Below are 13797 nucleotides of genomic sequence, written 5' to 3'. Positions count from 1 at the left end.
CTCAACCTGGCTATGCACTCCCTAATTTAATGCATTTTATGTACAATATTGGAATAAATACGAACCATGTAGAATGATAATAAACAACAATAAACCAAATGGTTACAGAAAGTGTCGACCATAAAAGACAGAATACTTGTGCTTATTTTTCCCTTATTCTTCAGCTGTCAGGATGGCCGAGTGGTCTAAGGCGCCAGACTCAAGATCCCGGATCTTCCCTGCTTCAGGGTGCATGAGAGTTCTGGTCCACGAATGTGGGCGTGGGTTCGAATCCCACTTCTGACACATAATTTTTTTTCCTCCCATTTTTCCCAATTCAAAACACTTCCTACCTTTCGTACAACGCAGAATTCTTATTTACAGCAAAATAAAGGGATAAAAAAAAAAAAGAAAAAATCAGAAAAGAAATATTCATGTAGACTACTTTCTTTTTATTTCTCTTTACTTTTAACGACGGGTACTGGAAAAGAATTTGGAAAACATCAATAAAATATTTTTGTTGACATGCATCTGTGAAAGGCGTGACTCAAGATCCTAAGAAGCCCTGTATGCATAAGTATTAGTATCAGTAATATCTTTATTCACCATAGCCTACCTATAAGGATACATAGATGTGATCTTCAGATATGAGAATGGTATTGCCAGAGTAAAGTCTGCTGAGAGACCTGTGTGCCATACAATGTATTGTTGAGAAATCGGCCATGCGTATATAGTGATTAAATCAATCTAACATATAACGTAATATAAAGCATAATGGCACATCAAACACATTGAGAAATATCAAAGAGAAAACACGGAGATTAAAGTGTATGCAGATGATTCTTTAGTTTAGACGTGAAATGTGAAAAAGAAATTGTAGTTTTCGAGGTCGAATGTCAATTTGTTGCTTTCTTGAGTCCCCATAAGGCGCAATGTGCGTAGAAAATAGTTTGTATGGTAGAATGGAACATAAAGGTTGAAGCTGTGATCTCGGATTGGATAATTACCATTAATTAACTGTCTTGTAAAATAGTAGCAAAAGCTGTTGGATAGACTTTGATTGTGATGCATACATTTTTGAGATATCAGAGCAGTGGTAAACTTATTTATCTAAAAGATATGAAGAACTTTTAGCTTTGTAAATATCCTACACTGAACAAGGCGTTGTTATGGATATACATCTTCTTGGTTTATTAACACGACGTTCCGATGTAATTACTAACATCATTATCAGGTGAAAGACGATGTACATCCATAAGAAAGCCTTGTTCAGTGTACCATCATCCCAAGTTCTAAATGCCACTAAAAATACTACTTCTTTATTTTCTTTGATTACTTCTGTGTACTTTAACTTCCGGTACTGAAAAAGAAGTTTGAGAATATGTATGTGCAATGCTAAAATTAATGGGAAATAGGCAGACAGATAATGAAGAAAAGTATGCCAAATGGTCGCGGAAATTGTCGAGAATACAAGGTAGAATACTGGTGTCTATTTTCACAACAGCCGTACAGCTGTCAGGATGGCCGAGTGGTCTAAGGCGCCAGACTCAAGATCCCAGATCTTCTCTGTTGCAGAGTGCATGAGAGTTCTGGTCCACGAATGTGGGCGTGGGTTCGAATCCCACTTCTGACACACAATTTTTTTTTTCGTCCATTTTTCCCATTTTACAACGCTTCCTACCATTCGTACAACGCAGAATTCTCATTCACAGCAAATAAAAAGGAAAAAAAAATCGGAAAAAAAATGTTCAGGTAAACTTTACTTTTTTTAATTTCAATTTACTTCTAACGACCGGTATTGAAAAAGAATTTGCAGAATATAAATAAAATATCGTTGTTGAAATGCATCTGTGAAAGGCGTGAGTCAAGATCTTAAGAAGCCCTGTATGCATAAGTATTAGTATCAGTAATATCTTTATTCACCATATTTATAAGGATGCATAGATGTGATCTTCAGATATGAGAATGGTATTGCCAGAGTAAAGTCTGCTGAGAGACCTGTGTGCCATACAATGTATTGTTGAGAAATCGGCCATGCGTGTATGGTGATTAAATCAATCTAACATATAACATAATATAAAGCATAATTGCACATCAAACACATTGAGAAATATCAAAGAGAAAACTTATATACACGGAGATTAAAGTGTATGGAGATGATTCTTTAGTTTAGACTTTAAATGTGAAAGAGAAATTGTAGTTTTGAGGTCGAATGTCAATTTGTTGCTTTCTTGAGTCCCCATAACGCGCAATGTGCGTAGAAAATAGTTTGTATGGTAGAATGGAACATAAAGGTTAAATCTGTGATTTCGGATTGGATTATTACCAATAATTAACTGTCTTGTAAAATAGCAGCAAAAGCTGTTGGATAGACTTTGATTGTGATGCATACATTTTTGACATATCAGGGAAGTGGTAAACTTACTTATCTAAAAGATATGAAGAACTTTTAGCTTTGTAAATATCCTACACTGAACAAGGCGTTGTTATGGATATACATCTTCTTGGTTTATTAACACAAAGTTTCGATGTAGTTACTAACATCATTATCAGGTGATAGATGATGTATATCCATAAGAATGCCTTGTTCAGTGTACCATCATCCCAAGTTCTAAATGCCACTAAAAATACTACTTCCTTACCTTCTTTGAATACTTCTGTGTACTTTAACTTCCGGTACTGGAAAAGAAGTTTGAGAATATGTATGTGCAATGCTAAACTTAATGGGAAATAGGCAGACAGATAATGAAGAAAAGTATGCCGAATGGTCGCGGAAATTGTCGAGAATACAAGGTAGAATACTGGTGTGTATTTTCACATTATCCATCCAGCTGTCAGGATGGCCGAGTGGTCTAAGGCGCCAGACTCAAGATCACAGATCTTCTCTGTTGCAGAGTGCATGAGAGTTCTGGTCCACGAATGTGGGCGTGGGTTCGAATCCCACTTCTGACACATAATTCTTTTCTTCGTCCATTTTTTCCCATTTTAAAACGCTTTCTACCTTTCTTACAACGCAGAATTCTCATTCACAGCAAAATGAAAGGAAAATAAATCAGAAAAAAAATATTCCGGTAAACTCTACTTTTTTGAATTTCAATTTACTTTCAACGACCGGTATTGAAAAAGAATTTGCGGAATATAAATAAAATATCTTTGTTGAAATGCATCTGTGAAAGGCGTGAGTCAAGATCTTAAGAAGCCCTGTATGCATAAGTATTAGTATCAGTAATATCTTTATTCACCATATTTATAAGGATACATAGATGTGATCTTCAGATATGAGAATGGTATTGCCAGAGTAAAGTCTGCTGAGAGACCTGTGTGCCATACAATGTATTGTTGAGATTTTTTTTTTTTTTTTTTTGATTGGTGTTTTACGCCGTACTCAAGAATATTTCACTTATAAGACGGCGGCCAGCATTATGGTGGGTGGAAACCGGGCACAGCCCGGGGGAAACCCACGACCATCCGCAGGTTGCTGCCAGACCTTCCCACTTACGGCCGGAGAGGAAGCCAGCATGAGCTGGACTTGAACTCACAGCGATATTGTTGAGAAATCGGCCATGCGTATATGGTGATTAAATCAATCTAACATATAACATAATAAAAAGCATAATTGCACATCAAACATATTGAGAAATATCAAAGAGAAAACTTATATACACGGAGAATAAAGTGTATGGAGATGATTCTTTAGTTTAGACTTGAAATGTGAAACAGAAATTGTAGTTTTCGAGGTCGAATGTCAATTTGTTGCATTCTTTAGTCCCCATAACGCGCAATGTGCGTAGAAAATAGTTTGTATGGTAGAATGGAACATAAACGTTGAAGCTGTGATTTCGGATTGGTTAATTACTATTAATTAATTCTCTTGTAAAATAGTAGCTAAAACTGTTAGATAGACTTTGATTGTGATGCATACATTTTTGACATATCAGAGCAGTGGTAAAATTATTTATCTAAAAGATATAAAGAACTTTTAGCTTTGCAAATATCCTACACTGAACAAGGCGTTGTTATGGATATACATCTTCTTGGTTTATTAACACGACGTTCCGATGTAGTTACTAACATCATTATCAGGTGAAAGATGATGTATATCCATAAGAATGCCTTGTTCAGTGTACCATCATCCCAAGTTCTAAATGCCACTAACAATACTACTTCTTTACCTTCTTTGAATACTTCTGTGTACTTTAACTTCCGGTACTGAAAAAGAAGTTTGAGAATATGTATGTGGAATGCTAAAATTAATGGGAAATAGGCAGACAGATAATGAAGAAAAGTATGCCGAATGGTCGCGGAAATTGTCGAGAATACAAGGTAGAATACTGGTGTCTATTTTCACATTAACCGTACAGCTGTCAGGATGGCCGAGTGGTCTAAGGCGCCAGACTCAAGATCACAGATCTTCTCTATTGCAGAGTGCATGAGAGTTCTGGTCCACGAATGTGGGCGTGGGTTCGAATCCCACTTCTGACACACAATTTTTTTTTCGTCCATTTTTCCCATTTTAAAACGCTTCCTACCTTTCGTACAACGCAGAATTCTCATTCACTGCAAAATAAAAGGAAAAAATCAGAAAAATAATATTTCGGTAAACACTACATTTTTTTATTTCAGTTTACTTTTAACGACCGGTATTGAAAAAGAATTTGAAGAATATAAATAAAATATCTTTGTTGAAATGCATCTGTGTAAGGCGTGAGTCAAGATCTTAAGAAGCCCTGTATACATAAGTATTAGTATCAGTAATATCTTTATTCACCATATTTATAAGGATGCATAGATGTGATCTTCAGATATGAGAATGGCATGGCCAGAGTAAAGTCTGGTGAGAGACCTGTGTGCCATACAATGTATTGTTGAGAAATCGGCCATGCGTATATGGTGATTAAATCAATCTAACATATAACATAATATAAAGCATAATTGCACATCAAACACATTGAGAAATATCAAAGAGAATACACGGAGATCAAAGTGTATGGAGATGATTCTTTAGTTTAGACTTGAAATGTGAAACAGAAATTGTAGTTTTGAGGTCGAATGTCAATTTGTTGCATTCTTGAGTCCCCATAAGGCGCAATGTGCGTAGAAAATAGTTTGTATGGTAGAATGGAACATAAAGGTTGAAGCTGTGATTTCGGATTGGTTAATTACTATTAATTAATTCTCTTGTAAAATAGTAGCTAAAACTGTTAGATAGACTTTGAGGGTGATGCATACATTTTTGACATATCAGAGCAGTGGTAAAATTATTTATCTAAAAGATATGAAGAACTTTTAGCTTTGTAAATATCCTACACTGAACAAGGCGTTGTTATGGATATACATCTTCTTGGTTTATTAACACGACGTTTCGATGTAGTTACTAACATCATTATCAGGTGATAGATGATGTATATCCATAAGAATGCCTTGTTCAGTGTACCATCATCCCAAGTTCTAAATGCCACTAACAATACTACTTCTTTATTTTCTTTGAATACTTCTGTGTACTTTAACTTCCGGTACTGAAAAAGAAGTTTGAGAATATGTATGTGCAATGCTAAACTTAATGGGAAACAGGCAGACAGATAATGAAGAAAAGTATGCCGAATGGTCGCGGAAATTGTCGAGAATACAAGGTAGAATACTAGTGTCTATTTTCACATCATCTGTACAGCTGTCAGGATGGCCGACTGGTCTAAGGCGCCAGACTCAAGATCATGGATCTTCCCTGCTTCAGGGTCCATGAGATTTCTGGTCCACGAATGTGGGCGTGGGTTCGAATCCCACTTCTGACACACAATTTTTTTTCCGTCCATTTTTTCCCATTTTCAAACGCTTCCTACCTTTCGTACAACGCAGAATTATCATTCATAGCAAAAAAAGAGAAAAAAATCAGAAAATAAATATTTAGGTAAACACTACTTTTTTTTATTTCAGTTTACTTTTAACGACCGGTATTGAAAAAGAATTTGCAGAATATAAATAAAATATCTTTGTTGAAATGCATCTGTGAAAGGCGTGAGTCAAGATCTTAAGAACGCCTGTATACATAAGTATTAGTATCAGTAATATCTTTATTCACCATATTTATAAGGATACACAGATGTGATCTTCAGATATGAGAATGGCATGGCCAGAGTAAAGTCTGCTGAGAGGCCTGTGGGCCATACAATGTATTGTTGAGAAATATGCCATGCGTATATAGTGATTAAATCAATCTAACATATAACATAATATGAAGCATAATTGCACATCAAACACATTGAGAAATATCAAAGAGAAAACTTATATACACGGAGATTAAAGTGTATAGAGATGATATATTTAGTTTAGTCTTGAAATGTGAAACAGAAATTGTAGTTTTGAGGTCGAATGTCAATTTGTTGCATTCTTGAGTAGCCATAAGGCGCAATGTGCGTAGAAAATAGTTTGTATGGTAGAATGGAACATAAAGGTTGAAGCTGTGATTTCGGATTGGTTAATTACTATTAATTAATTCTCTTGTAAAATAGTAGCTAAAGCTGTTAGATAGACTTTTTCGAGATATCAGGGCAGTGGTAAACTTATTTATCTAAAAGATATGAAGAACTTTTAGCTTTGTAAATATCCTACACTGAACAAGGCGTTGTTATGGATATACATCTTCTTGGTTTATTAACACGACGTTTCGATTTAGCTACTAACATCATTATCAGGTGATAGATGATGTATATCCATAAGAATGCCTTGTTCAGTGTACCATCATCCCAAGTTCTAAATGCCACTAACAATACTACTTCTTTACCTTCTTTGAATACTTCTGTGTACTTTAACTTCCGGTACTGAAAAAGAAGTTTGAGAATATGTATGTGCAATGCTAAAATTAATGGGAAACAGGCAGACAGATAATGAAGAAAAGTATGCCAAATGGTCGCGGAAATTGTCGAGAATACAAGGTAGAATACTGGTGTCTATTTTCACATCATCTGTACAGCTGTCAGGATGGCCGAGTGGTCTAAGGCGCCAGACTCAAGATCCCAGATCTTCTCTGTTGCAGAGTGCATGAGAGTTCTGGTCCACGAATGTGGGCATGGGTTCGAATCCCACTTCTGACACGCAATTTTTTATTTCGGCCATTTTTCCCATTTTAAAACGCTTTCTACCTTTCGTACAATGCAGAATTCTCATTCACAGCAAAATAAAAGGAAAAAAATCAGAAAAATAATATTCCGGTAAACACTACTTTTTTATTTCAGTTTACTTTTAACGACCGGTATTGAAAAAGAATTTGAAAAATATAAATAAAATATCTTTGTTGAAATGCATCTGTAAAAGACGTGACTCAAGATCTTAAGAAGCCCTGTATACATAAGTATTAGTGTCAGTAATATCTTTATTCACCATATTTATAAGGATGCATAGATGTGATCTTCAGATATAAGAATGGCATGGCCCGAGTAAAGTCTGCTGAGAGACCTGTGTGCCATACAATGTATTGTCTAGAAATCGGCCATGCGTATATGGTGATTAAATCAATCTAACATATAACATAAAATAAAGCATAATTGCACATCAAACACATTGAGAAATATCAAAGAGAATTCTTTAGTTTAGACTTGAAATGTGAAACAGAAATTGTAGTTTTGAGTTTGAATGTCAATTTGTTGCATTCTTGAGTCCCCATAAGGCGCAATGTGCGTAGAAAATAGTTTGTATGGTAGAATGGAACATAAAGGTTGAAGCTGTGATTTCGGATTGGTTGATTACCATTAATTAACTGTCTTGTAAAATAGTAGCTAAAGCTGTTAGATAGACTTTGAGGGTGATGCATACATTTTCGAGATATCAGAGTAGTGGTAAACTTATTTATCTAAAAGATATGAAGAACTTTTAGCTTTGTAAATATCCTACACTGAACAAGGCGTTGTTATGGATATACATCTTCTTGGTTTATTAACACGACGTTTCGATGTAGTTACTAACATCATTATCAGGTGATAGATGATGTATATCCATAAGAATGCCTTGTTCAGTGTACCATCATCCCAAGTTCTAAATGCCACTAACAATACTACTTCTTTACCTTCTTTGAATACTTCTGTGTACTTTAACTTCCGGTACTGAAAAAGAAGTTTGAGAATATGTATGTGCAATGCTAAAATTAATGGGAAATAGGCAGACAGATAATGAAGAAAAGTATGCCGAACGGTCGCGGAAATAGTCGAGAATACAAGGTAGAATACTAGTGTCTATTTTCACATCATCTGTACAGCTGTCAGGATGGCCGAGTGGTCTAAGGCGCCAGACTCAAGATCCCAGATCTTCTCTGTTGCAGAGTGCATGAGAGTTCTGGTCCACGAATGTGGGCGTGGGTTCGAATCCCACTTCTGACACACAATTTTTTTTCCGTCCATTTTTTCCCATTTTAAAACGCTTTCTACCTTTCGTACAACGCAGAATTCTCATTCACTGCAAAATAAAAGGAAAAAATCTGAAATATAATATTACTGTAAACACTAATTTTTTTTTATTTCAATTTACTTTTAACGACCGGTATTGAAAAAGAATTTGCAGAATATAAATAAAATATTTTTGTTGAAATGCATCTGTGAAAGTCGTGACTCAAGATCTTAAGAAGCCCTGTATACATAAGTATTAGTATCAGTAATATCTTTATTCACCATATTTATAAGGATGCATAGATGTGATCTTCAGATATGAGAATGGCATGGCCCGAGTAAAGTCTGCTGAGAGACCTGTGTGCCATACAATGTATTGTTGAGAAATCGGCCATGCGTATATGGTGATTAAATCAATGTAACATATAACATAATATAAAGCATAATTGCACATCAAACACATTGAGAAATATCAAAGAGAAAATTTATATGCACGGAGATTAAAGTGTATGGAGATGATTCTTTAGTTTAGACTTGAAATGTGAAACAGAAATTGTAGTTTTGAGGTCGAATGTCAATTTGTTGCATTCTTGAGTCCCCATTACGCGCAATGTGCGTAGAAAATAGTTTGTATGGTAGAATGGAACATAAAGGTTGAAGCTGTGATTTCGGATTGGATAATTACCATTAATTAACTGTCTTGTAAAATAGTAGCAAAAGCTGTTGGATAGACTTTGATTGTGATGCATATATTTTTGACATATCAGGGCAGTGGTAAACTTATTTATCTAAAAGATATGAAGAACTTTTAGCTTTGTAAATATCCTACACTGAACAAGGCGTTGTTATGGATATACATCTTCTTGGTTTATTAACACGACGTTTCGATTTAGCTACTAACATCATTATCAGGTGATAGATGATGTATATCCATAAGAATGCCTTGTTCAGTGTACCATCATCCCAAGTTCTAAATGCCACTAACAATACTACTTCTTTACCTTCTTTGAATACTTCTGTGTACTTTAACTTCCGGTACTGAAAAAGAAGTTTGAGAATATGTATGTGCAATGCTAAAATTAATGGGAAACAGGCAGACAGATAATGAAGAAAAGTATGCCAAATGGTCGCGGAAATTGTCGAGAATACAAGGTAGAATACTGGTGTCTATTTTCACATCATCTGTACAGCTGTCAGGATGGCCGAGTGGTCTAAGGCGCCAGACTCAAGATCCCAGATCTTCTCTGTTGCAGAGTGCATGAGAGTTCTGGTCCACGAATGTGGGCATGGGTTCGAATCCCACTTCTGACACGCAATTTTTTATTTCGGCCATTTTTCCCATTTTAAAACGCTTTCTACCTTTCGTACAATGCAGAATTCTCATTCACAGCAAAATAAAAGGAAAAAAATCAGAAAAATAATATTCCGGTAAACACTACTTTTTTATTTCAGTTTACTTTTAACGACCGGTATTGAAAAAGAATTTGAAAAATATAAATAAAATATCTTTGTTGAAATGCATCTGTAAAAGACGTGACTCAAGATCTTAAGAAGCCCTGTATACATAAGTATTAGTGTCAGTAATATCTTTATTCACCATATTTATAAGGATGCATAGATGTGATCTTCAGATATAAGAATGGCATGGCCCGAGTAAAGTCTGCTGAGAGACCTGTGTGCCATACAATGTATTGTCTAGAAATCGGCCATGCGTATATGGTGATTAAATCAATCTAACATATAACATAAAATAAAGCATAATTGCACATCAAACACATTGAGAAATATCAAAGAGAATTCTTTAGTTTAGACTTGAAATGTGAAACAGAAATTGTAGTTTTGAGTTTGAATGTCAATTTGTTGCATTCTTGAGTCCCCATAAGGCGCAATGTGCGTAGAAAATAGTTTGTATGGTAGAATGGAACATAAAGGTTGAAGCTGTGATTTCGGATTGGTTGATTACCATTAATTAACTGTCTTGTAAAATAGTAGCTAAAGCTGTTAGATAGACTTTGAGGGTGATGCATACATTTTCGAGATATCAGAGTAGTGGTAAACTTATTTATCTAAAAGATATGAAGAACTTTTAGCTTTGTAAATATCCTACACTGAACAAGGCGTTGTTATGGATATACATCTTTTTGGTTTATTAACACGACGTTTCGATGTAGTTACTAACATCATTATCAGGTGATAGATGATGTATATCCATAAGAATGCCTTGTTCAGTGTACCATCATCCCAAGTTCTAAATGCCACTAACAATACTACTTCTTTACCTTCTTTGAATACTTCTGTGTACTTTAACTTCCGGTACTGAAAAAGAAGTTTGAGAATATGTATGTGCAATGCTAAAATTAATGGGAAATAGGCAGACAGATAATGAAGAAAAGTATGCCGAACGGTCGCGGAAATAGTCGAGAATACAAGGTAGAATACTAGTGTCTATTTTCACATCATCTGTACAGCTGTCAGGATGGCCGAGTGGTCTAAGGCGCCAGACTCAAGATCCCAGATCTTCTCTGTTGCAGAGTGCATGAGAGTTCTGGTCCACGAATGTGGGCGTGGGTTCGAATCCCACTTCTGACACACAATTTTTTTTCCGTCCATTTTTTCCCATTTTAAAACGCTTTCTACCTTTCGTACAACGCAGAATTCTCATTCACTGCAAAATAAAAGGAAAAAATCTGAAATATAATATTACTGTAAACACTAATTTTTTTTTATTTCAATTTACTTTTAACGACCGGTATTGAAAAAGAATTTGCAGAATATAAATAAAATATTTTTGTTGAAATGCATCTGTGAAAGTCGTGACTCAAGATCTTAAGAAGCCCTGTATACATAAGTATTAGTATCAGTAATATCTTTATTCACCATATTTATAAGGATGCATAGATGTGATCTTCAGATATGAGAATGGCATGGCCCGAGTAAAGTCTGCTGAGAGACCTGTGTGCCATACAATGTATTGTTGAGAAATCGGCCATGCGTATATGGTGATTAAATCAATGTAACATATAACATAATATAAAGCATAATTGCACATCAAACACATTGAGAAATATCAAAGAGAAAATTTATATGCACGGAGATTAAAGTGTATGGAGATGATTCTTTAGTTTAGACTTGAAATGTGAAACAGAAATTGTAGTTTTGAGGTCGAATGTCAATTTGTTGCATTCTTGAGTCCCCATTACGCGCAATGTGCGTAGAAAATAGTTTGTATGGTAGAATGGAACATAAAGGTTGAAGCTGTGATTTCGGATTGGATAATTACCATTAATTAACTGTCTTGTAAAATAGTAGCAAAAGCTGTTGGATAGACTTTGATTGTGATGCATATATTTTTGACATATCAGGGCAGTGGTAAACTTATTTATCTAAAAGATATGAAGAACTTTTAGCTTTGTAAATATCCTACACTGAACAAGGCGTTGTTATGGATATACATCTTCTTGGTTTATTAACACGAAGTTTCGATGTAGTTACTAACATCATTATCAGGTGATAGATGATGTATATCCATAAGAATGCCTTGTTCAGTGTACCATCATCCCAAGTTCTAAATGCCACTAACAATACTACTTCTTTACCTTCTTTGAATACTTCTGTGTACTTTAACTTCCGGTACTGAAAAAGAAGTTCGAGAATATGTATGTGCAATGCTAAACTTAATGGGAAATAGGCAGACAGATAATGAAGAAAAGTATGCCGAATGGTCGCGGAAATTGTCGAGAACACAAGGTAGAATACTGGTGTCTATTTTCACATGAACCGTACAGCTGTCAGGGTGGCCGACTGGTCTAAGGCGCCAGACTCAAGATCCCAGATCTTCTCTGTTGCAGAGTGCATGAGAGTTCTGGTCCACGAATGTGGGCGTGGGTTCGAATCCCACTTCTGACACATAAACCTTTTTTTTCGTCCATTTTTTCTCATTTTCAAACGCTTCCTACCTTTCGTACAACGCAGAATTCTCATTCACAGCAAAATAAAAGGAAAAAGAAATCAGAAAAAAAATATTCCGGTAAACTCTACTTTTTTTAATTTCAGTTTACTTTTAACGACCGGTATTGAAAAAGAATTTGAAGAATATAAATAAAATATTTTTGTTGAAATGCATCTGTGAAAGGCGTGAGTCAAGATCTTAAGAAGCCCTGTTTGCATAAGTATTAGTATCAGTAATATCTTTATTCACCATATCTATAAGGATACATAGATGTGATCTTCAGATATGAGAATGGTATGGCCAGAGTAAAGTCTGCTGAGAGACCTGTGTGCCATACAATGTATTGTTGAGAAATCGGCCATGCGTATATGGTGATTAAATCAATCTAACATATAACATAATAAAAAGCATAATTGCACATCAAACATATTGAGAAATATCAAAGAGAAAACTTATATACACGGAGATTAAAGTGTATGGAGATGATTCTTTAGTTTAGACTTGAAATGTGAAACAGAAATTGTAGTTTTGAGGTCGAATGTCAATTTGTTGCATTCTTGAGTCCCCATAACGCGCAATGTGCGCAGAAAATAGTTTGTATGGTAGAATGGAACATAAAGGTTGAAGCTGTGATTTCGGATTGGTTAATTACCATTAATTAATTCTTTTGTAAAATAGTAGCTAAAACTGTTAGATAGACTTTGATTGTGATGCATACATTTTTGACATATCAGAGTAGTGGTAAACTTATTTATCTAAAAGATATGAAGAACTTTTAGCTTTGTAAATATCCTACACTGAACAAGGCGTTGTTATGGATATACATCTTCTTGGTTTATTAACACGAAGTTTCGATGTAGTTACTAACATCATTATCAGGTGAAAGATGATGTATATCCATAAGAATGCCTTGTTCAGTGTACCATCATCCCAAGTTCTAAATGCCACTAACAATACTACTTCTTTACTTTCTTTGAATACTTCTGTGTACTTTAACTTCCGGTACTGAAAAAGAAGTTTGAGAATATGTATGTGCAATGCTAAAATTAATGGGAAATAGGCAGACAGAAAATGAAGAAAAGTATGCTGAATGGTCGCGGAAATTGTCGAGAACACAAGGTAGAATACTGGTGTCTATTTTCACATTAACCGTACAGCTGTCAGGATGGCCGAGTGGTCTAAGGCGCCAGACTCAAGATCCCACATCTTCCCTGCTTCAGGGTCCATGAGATTTCTGGTCCACGAATGTGGGCGTGGGTTCGAATCCCACTTCTGACACACAATTTTTTATTTCGTCCATTTTTCCCATTTCAAAACGCTTCCTACCTTTTGTACAACGCAGAATTCTCATTCACAGCAAAATAAAAGGAAAAAAGGAGATTCAGGTGCTAGACGGCGAAGTGAACGGACGTGTCGGTTATTCTCTGCTGTTTACACATTTGTGCAACAACAACGCTTGTTTTTGAGACTGATTTTTGGTGAACTGGGAGCCCACAG

General features: G+C 35.3%; 11 non-coding genes across 11 annotated transcripts; all 11 read left to right on the top strand.

Moving 5' to 3' along the window:
* The first annotated feature begins 166 nt into the window (after nucleotides 1-166).
* On the top strand, nucleotides 167-285 carry Trnal-caa (transfer RNA leucine (anticodon CAA)). Its single transcript has 2 exons — nucleotides 167-204; nucleotides 240-285. It is a non-coding gene; the product is annotated as a tRNA-Leu (tRNA).
* Nucleotides 286-1493: 1208 nt separating this feature from the next.
* On the top strand, nucleotides 1494-1612 carry Trnal-caa (transfer RNA leucine (anticodon CAA)). The gene is made up of 2 exons: nucleotides 1494-1531; nucleotides 1567-1612. It is a non-coding gene; the product is annotated as a tRNA-Leu (tRNA).
* A 1200-nt stretch (nucleotides 1613-2812) lies between these two features.
* Nucleotides 2813-2931, top strand: Trnal-caa (transfer RNA leucine (anticodon CAA)). The gene is made up of 2 exons: nucleotides 2813-2850; nucleotides 2886-2931. It is a non-coding gene; the product is annotated as a tRNA-Leu (tRNA).
* A 1411-nt stretch (nucleotides 2932-4342) lies between these two features.
* Trnal-caa (transfer RNA leucine (anticodon CAA)) lies at nucleotides 4343-4461 on the top strand. The gene is made up of 2 exons: nucleotides 4343-4380; nucleotides 4416-4461. It is a non-coding gene; the product is annotated as a tRNA-Leu (tRNA).
* A 1188-nt stretch (nucleotides 4462-5649) lies between these two features.
* Nucleotides 5650-5768, top strand: Trnal-caa (transfer RNA leucine (anticodon CAA)). The gene is made up of 2 exons: nucleotides 5650-5687; nucleotides 5723-5768. It is a non-coding gene; the product is annotated as a tRNA-Leu (tRNA).
* Nucleotides 5769-6948: 1180 nt separating this feature from the next.
* Trnal-caa (transfer RNA leucine (anticodon CAA)) lies at nucleotides 6949-7067 on the top strand. The gene is made up of 2 exons: nucleotides 6949-6986; nucleotides 7022-7067. It is a non-coding gene; the product is annotated as a tRNA-Leu (tRNA).
* Nucleotides 7068-8226: 1159 nt separating this feature from the next.
* Trnal-caa (transfer RNA leucine (anticodon CAA)) lies at nucleotides 8227-8345 on the top strand. The gene is made up of 2 exons: nucleotides 8227-8264; nucleotides 8300-8345. It is a non-coding gene; the product is annotated as a tRNA-Leu (tRNA).
* A 1198-nt stretch (nucleotides 8346-9543) lies between these two features.
* Nucleotides 9544-9662, top strand: Trnal-caa (transfer RNA leucine (anticodon CAA)). The gene is made up of 2 exons: nucleotides 9544-9581; nucleotides 9617-9662. It is a non-coding gene; the product is annotated as a tRNA-Leu (tRNA).
* A 1159-nt stretch (nucleotides 9663-10821) lies between these two features.
* Nucleotides 10822-10940, top strand: Trnal-caa (transfer RNA leucine (anticodon CAA)). Its single transcript has 2 exons — nucleotides 10822-10859; nucleotides 10895-10940. It is a non-coding gene; the product is annotated as a tRNA-Leu (tRNA).
* A 1198-nt stretch (nucleotides 10941-12138) lies between these two features.
* On the top strand, nucleotides 12139-12257 carry Trnal-caa (transfer RNA leucine (anticodon CAA)). The gene is made up of 2 exons: nucleotides 12139-12176; nucleotides 12212-12257. It is a non-coding gene; the product is annotated as a tRNA-Leu (tRNA).
* Nucleotides 12258-13459: 1202 nt separating this feature from the next.
* On the top strand, nucleotides 13460-13578 carry Trnal-caa (transfer RNA leucine (anticodon CAA)). The gene is made up of 2 exons: nucleotides 13460-13497; nucleotides 13533-13578. It is a non-coding gene; the product is annotated as a tRNA-Leu (tRNA).
* Nucleotides 13579-13797: the final 219 nt, after the last annotated feature.

Source organism: Liolophura sinensis, chromosome 13, assembly GCF_032854445.1.
Source record: "Liolophura sinensis isolate JHLJ2023 chromosome 13, CUHK_Ljap_v2, whole genome shotgun sequence".
NCBI lineage: Eukaryota > Metazoa > Mollusca > Polyplacophora > Chitonida > Chitonidae > Liolophura > Liolophura sinensis.
The sequence above is the reverse complement of the archived record's forward strand: the minus strand, read 5'-3'. Positions and strand labels throughout refer to the sequence as shown.